Raw genomic sequence first — 7,492 nt, forward strand, 5'->3', positions numbered from 1 at the left:
AGAGTGTATGTTCGTGGTCTTCTGCTACGGTAGCTCATCCACTTCAAGGTTCAACGTGTTGTGCATTCAGAGATGCTCTTCTGAAGACCACTGTGGTAACGTTTGGTTACTTGAGTTACTGTCGCCTTCTTGCAATCTTAAACCAGTCTGGCCATTCTCCTCTGACCTCTCTCATTAACAAGGTGAATATCCCAGGTGATCTGCAGTTTTTGAGATACTCAAGCCACCCCGTCTGGCACCAACAATCATTCTGCAATCAAAGTCACTTAGATCACGTTTCTCCCCCAATCTGATGTTTGGTCTGAACAACAATTGAAACTCTTGACTATGTCTGCCTGCTTTTATGCCTTGAATTGCTGCCACATGATTGACTGATTAGATATTTGCAGTAACAAGCAGGTGTACAAGTGTACCTAATAAAGAGGCCACTGAGTGTATATACATGTTGCCATGAGTCACAATCTAAGCAGAGTCTTGTTCAAAGAATGTTACCACATATTCTTATCACAAAATAATAATGCATGTGTCTGCACCAGTAATACCTTACGCAGCAATCTCCGATTTCACTGATGTTATTGAGAGTGGTTGCTAAAATAAAATCTCTTTTACCTGTGTCACAGACAATGGACTCACCCATTCTAACTGTTTCTTTGCTGTTGATGAATAGCAAGAGAAAAATTGAAGAGGGCTTTAAGTTCAAGAATGTATTATTCAAATAGACTGAGAATTAAATGGCAGGGAAACAGTACTGATATCCTCTCCCTCTCTCCCTCTCCCTCTCCCTCTCCCTCTCCCTCTCTCTCTCTCTCTCTCTCTCTCTCTCTCTCTCTCTCTCTCTCTCTCCAGTTATTGTTCTGTAGATTTGCTAAATAAGCGCACAGGAAAAAGAATCTCAAGGTTGTATGTGGCGACGTGTATGTACTCTGATAATAAATTTTACTTTGAACTTTGAACACTCGCAGCTGTCCCAGCGCATCCTCTACGCAAATGGCGCATTTCACTTTATGTTTTGAGGTTTCAATATATATGTGACAAATAAAGCTAATTGTTAAAATCTTCACATCTTTCAAGTAAAGAGACAACTAGAATTGCACCTAATACTCCTAGTATGGTTTTATATAGATGCAACATGATTTCCTTACTCTTATGCCGTATACCTTTTTTACCACCCTATCTACTTGCATGGCCACTTTCAGGGAGCTGTGAATTTGGACCCAAACATCCCTTTCCTCAAATGTGCTGCTCTAAGGAATCCTATAACAGGTCATTTTCACCCTCGGCCATTAGGCTCTATAACAAGTCAACCTGTAGCCAAGGAGTTGGTGGCCCCCTCCTGTTAGACTGTTTGAGGTAACTTATTTTTTATTCTTTCTTACTTCTCTACTAATACTTGTATATTTGTATATCTGTGCACTTGTAATGCTACTGTGACACTGTAATTTCCTTTGGAATCTATAAAGTACCTATCTATCTATCTATAGTTTAGGTTCATCTGAGAGGACAAACTTTGTGGCACCTCATCAAACTGATGGCCAAAGTTTACATGTTCCTATCGCTAGAATGCAAGGAAACTACCACTGAGTAGCACGACCTTCGACTATTCTTCACACTGGAGATTGTCAGATACCAACCTGATCTTGTTGCCATACTTATAGTCATAATGTCATAGAGAATGGAAGCAGGATCTTCAGCCCACCAACCTGTGAGAAGACCAATCATCCACTTAAACAAGTCCTACACTAATACATTCCAATCACCTCTCCCCAAATTCTCCAAAACCAAGGACCGAACATCCGATCCGTTCTGTGTGCCCTGAGGTACCTTCTGATTTCAGGAAGGCATTGCTGAACTTAAAGGCCATATTCATAAACTGTAGGCTTAGGTCTTAGGGTAGTGCTCAGGAAATTCATTAATATTCTGGTTTAATTGACAAGAATAATATCAGGGATTAATTTAACTTGGCATCAGGCTGGGCACAGACACCATAGACAAAAGAGCCTGTTCCTGTGCTTACTATTCTGTCTACTATTACTGGAAAGGTATTTGCAGAAAGATAGAGTTTGTGCTTAAGTTAGACTTTGGACTTCATGTATGTATATAGTTAAGACTTTCTCTGGCAGGTCTGAACAGGCCCAGTGGATTACCTTCAAACACAACCCCACAGAGACTGATACCAACTACTGTAGAACAATCAAACTGTAACCAATGTGGGTTTGAAGTTTATTCCAGTCTCACTGTTCCAACTAATCCCACAGGCTTTAGGACATAGTATAAAGATTTCTAGAGAATTGGCTTGTATAATCACTTGTCAGGAAATACCTGTTTTTATTTAAATAAAAAACATATCTACCCATTCCTCAACCACATCAACCTGTCATTCACTCTATCCCTCAGCTCCCACCTTTCCTGACTATTCACCTTTTCTCTCAAATATATCTCTCCATATTTCCTCTGGATTCCTTCAACTTGACATATTTACCTTCTCACAATATTCATTAAAGATTCTCTCCTTAACTTCCAATCCCATTTATTCAATTCTCACCACACTTCTCAAAGCAAAATACCCACCTTTACTCTATATTGTCACCCATTTCACCAGCCAACCTGAAGTGCTTTGGCTTCTCCTGTTCCCCTGTTTTGTTATAGGTTTAAGCCCAATTAAGACTTTGAAGACACAAATTTAGCCAACTCCAATGGAATTTTTGCATCCTTTCCGCTCCAAAATGTGAGCTGTGCACTTTAGCACACAAAGTAGATATTAGGACTATTTTCTAAATGGTAACAAATTGAGAAATATTGATGCTTATCAGGACGTAGGTGCAAGTCACTGAAAATTGGCATGTCAGTGCAGCGTGCCATTAGGACTTCAAATGATACGTCGGATTTTATTAGAAGACAATTTAAGTACAGGAGCAAAGACATCTTACTGCAATTATAAAAAGAGTTCATGAGATTGCCTCTGGAATGTTGTGCACAGTTTTGTAAAGCCATAAAGGTAAACAGCATAGAAACAGTTCAGCCAGTGGTCCAGAACCACACAAACAAACAGACACCTATCCATCCATATTATTCCCTTCTTCCAACACTTGGACTGTAGCTTCTCGGCCTGTTGCCTTCTCAGCCTTGGTAACTCAAGTACTTATCTAATCACTTCTTAAATGTTGTCAGTGACCTTGCTTCCACTACTCTGTCAGGCAGTGTATTCCAGGAACTCACCATTCTCTAGGCGAAGAAAGGTCCTACTTATATTCCTTCTAAATCTCTCGTCCTTTACCCTAACTCTATGCCCCTGCTTTTTGCTACCTCTGTTAGGGAGTGTGGCTTGTGACTGCTGCATCATCAGCAAACAACATGTCTCTGATCATAGCCTCTTGCACTTTGGTTTTTTCTCTTAGGTGGGTGAGGTTGAAAAGTCTGCCTTCTGATCTTGTGTGGAGATAGATCTCCTCTGTTGCAGTGCCAAATGCATCCCTCAGAAGGGCAAACCCACACTCCGCAGTACCTCCAGAGCTTGATGGAACACTTTTCCCAGGATTGCAAGGAATTTGGTCTGAAATCAACCTGAAAAAGACAAATGTCTTGGGACAAGACATGGCAGCACCACCGGACCTTATGATTGATAACTACAAACAGGATGTTATTCCTCAGTTCACCTGGGGTCCATGAACAGTGTCCACCTCTGCTTGAATACAGAAATTGACAAGCACATCGGGAAGGCTGCAACAACTTTTGTTGCCTCACTACACAAGTCTGGGAGAAGTCAAAACAAAGAGGGCGGTGTACAATGCTTGTGTTACCAGCACACTGCTGTACGGCAGAGAGACCTGGACAACATGTGCTAAGCAGGAAAGAAGGCTCAACGTCTTCAATTCAAGGTGCCTGTGTCGCATCTTGGGCATCTCCTAGAGAGACAGAGTACCACTGTTCCCTCAAAGCTGCACGGGTGTGTGGTCACGTAGTAACTGAAATGCTCCCACCAGCATAGCCTTTGTTGCTGCGCAGCTGGAATTTTATTTTATATAATGTGCCACACAGCTCTCAGGCTGTGTAATGGTTGGTCCACGCAGCTGTAAAAGAAAATTAGAGTGAACATTGCAGACTTTCTATTGCTGAGGTTCTCTCGCATGCTGGACGCCCTAGTGTATCCACCCTGCTCAGGCAGCGTAGGCTGTGCTGGCTGGGCCATGTCTGCTGCATGCAGGATAGCCACATCCCAAATGATATCCTCCACGGCAAGCTGGCTTTAAGCCAGAGAACCACTGGCCCCCCACAGCTGTGCTACAAGGATGCCTGCAAGCAGGACATTTTATTTATTTATTGCAATACAGTGTGGAATAGGCCCTTCCGGCCCTTCGAGCCATGCCACCCAGCAATCTCCTGGTTTAGCCCTAGCTTAATCACGGGATAATTTACAATAATCAATTAACCTACCAACCAGTATGTTTTTGGACTGTGGGAGGAAACCGGAGCACCCGGATAAAACCCATGCAGTCATGGGGCAAACATACAAACACATAGACAGTGGTGGGATTTGAACCCGGGTTGTCTGCAATGTAAAGCGTTGTGTTAACCACTACACTACCTTGCAACGTGATAAAAGGTGCTGGACATCAACATTGAGGCCTGGGAGGAACTTGCAGCCAACTGCTCCCAATGGAGAAGCACCCTGAAACAACACCTTAAGTCAGCAGAAGACAAACTGACCCATGGAAAGGAACACTGCATCTCCAGCAGAGCTGAGACCACTTAGAGATGCGAGTGTTGCAACAGAGACTGCCACTCTCACATTGGTCTCGGCAGCTGCACCAACAACGTAGATAGCTAGGACGCAACATCCATGCTCGACCTCAACCAATGGAGGGCCACAATCAGTTATGGGGAAATGTTTTCTGCAATCTACTCTACGTATATTCCTCATAATTTTTCAAACCTTAGTTAGGTCTCATCTAAAACTTTCTCTATTCTGAGGAAAACTGAAATAATCGCTGCAGTTTCTCATCATTACTGAAGTGTATCATCCTCGTGAATCTCCTCTGCGCCATCCCTAGCACTATCACATCCTTCTTATATTGTGGAGACCAAAGCTCTGGCCAACATTTCTTAAATTTGGACCAGATGTTCTCTGATCTTGCATTCACTGCTGTGTTAGCCTCATTAGCACGCCCAGAATGCATCACTTCCCATTTATCAGGATTGAACTCAATCTGCCTTGTCTCAGTCTAATTCACCAATATCACCCTGTAGCCAAAGCCAACTCACCACACTAAAAGTATGTGGCAGAAGGGGAATGAAAAGAAGAGTTCTTGGAAACAAGGTTTGGCCTGTGAGGTGAGATTGAGTCAAGAAGGCATGTGTCCCCTAGAGTTTGGAAGAATGGCAGATGGTCTCAATGAACCTCACAACATTTTTGTAGGGTCTGATACAGTGGACGGAGAGAGAATTATTCCCGTGGAAGGAAGTTACATCCTAAGACAAGGAGCTACAGTTTCAGAATAAGGACCAGGCTATTTAGGACTGAGCAATGAAGAAAATCCTTCTGTCCCAGGGTTGTAAATTTTTATAATTTTCTGCCATAGAGAGCTAGAGAGCTATATAATTAATTTAAAACATAAATGTACAGATTTCTGGACAATACTCGATCCAAGATGCGTGAAGATAATACATGAAGTAGAATAGTCCTGATCTTGAGCAATGATGGAATAGTTTCAAAGAGCTAGCTGGCCTATTCCTGCTCCCAATGCTTATGTTCTTATGTTCATATTGTAACAAAATAAAAATAGAAACTACAATGACATTGTGTGTCAATAATGATACTATCCATAAACATTAATATTATTCAAATCATACACTAACAATTTACATCCAGCCTATACAGCTCATGCTGTAAATAAGCATGCTATATCCATATGTTACAACCACACTGTATATCTGAAGTATACATTATTGTAGCCCTATTGCACACTATGACTCTATACAGTATTCTAACTGTGAAATTAATCTGATGTCAGTGCATGGGTTAAGTTGACTCCCATCAGTTTACTATGGCTTAAATTGGGGGTTTTCATAGATTCCTGTATGGGCAAGTCCAGACATGAGCGGGAGGGAACGGTTCCATTACTGAAGGGTTTCTCTGGTAACAAGTGGTCACACAGAAAATGCAACTGAATAACTTAGGCCTAAATGGAATGTTTATTTTATACTCGGACTGCAATCTCTTTTTTTTTGCTTTCCTACTTCCTCTTTTCCAAGCAATTGAGCAGGTTATAAGACCAGAATCCTGAACAGTGTTTAAAAGAGCACCAAAACGCATTGCATTTTCTGAAGGTCACCAGCATATTATCCCATTTTTAAAGCATTTGTGCCAGGAGTTGTTCATCCTTTGTTTTATGAAAGTTCCAGGCTCCCCCACCTAAGATTATACAGTACAAGATTTCTTTCTCCCAGGGTAGAAGTGTCAAATACTAGAGGACGTGAATTTAAGGTGAGAAGGGGAAAGTTTAGGGGAGATGTGCGGAGTAATTTTTTTACACAGAGTGTGGTGTGTGTTTGGGGATGGGCTGTCAGGGGTAATGGTGGAAGAGGATAAAACAGTGGTTTAAAAGGCTTTTAGATAGACAGACTGATATGTAGGAAATGGAGCGATATGGATCATGTGTTGCAGAAGAGGTTTAGTTTAATTTAGCATGGTGTTCAGCACAGATATTGTGAGATGAAGGGCCTGTACTGTTTTTTACAGTATTGTCCTTCGGAAAGAAGGCTCTTGTTTCTCTGAAAGAAAAATCATTGACATCAGATTCCATGAATGTTTTTTTAAAAAAAAATTCTTTAACATGAAAACCATGTGTTTGTATAGCAATTTCGATCATCTCAGAACATTCAGAAGTATTTCACAGTCAAATAAGTCCTTTCTGAAGTGTTGTAATTTGGAAATCTGGCAGTCAATATGAATGTAAGCTTCCATAAATATTTATGAAAATAAAGACAAATTAAAACTAGATTTGGACAAGAAAGAAAATGGAAAATGAATATACAGTAAATGTGCAAAAGTGTGATTCATTTGAGGCACAGAACAGAGAAGTTTTGTTAAGTGGTCAGAGATTGGGGAGTGTCGATGTTGAAGGGGACATAGGTGTATCTCTGTAAGCAGTTAGGTGGACAGATAGTAAATTAGCCTTTATAGCAAAACACTTTGAATGCAAAAGTCTAATTATAATTGCAAAAGCCTTAGTAAGACTATTGACCTGCAGTATTAAATGAAAGTTTGATCTCCTTATCCAAGAACGTCTTTATGGAAAGGTTGCATAGGTTAGGACTTCATTCACTGGAATTCAGGCAAATGAAGGGAGACCTTATAAAGCTATAGAAAATTATGAGGGGTGAAGATAGGGTGAATACTTCCAAGCTTTTTCCCCTCAGGTCAGGTGAGAGACAAACTAGAGGTCATACAGTGGGTTTAGGATGAAAGGTAAAATACTTAAGGGAAATCCAAAGG

This window comes from Mobula hypostoma, chromosome X2, assembly GCF_963921235.1.
Source record: "Mobula hypostoma chromosome X2, sMobHyp1.1, whole genome shotgun sequence".
Taxonomy (NCBI): Eukaryota; Metazoa; Chordata; class Chondrichthyes; order Myliobatiformes; family Myliobatidae; genus Mobula; species Mobula hypostoma.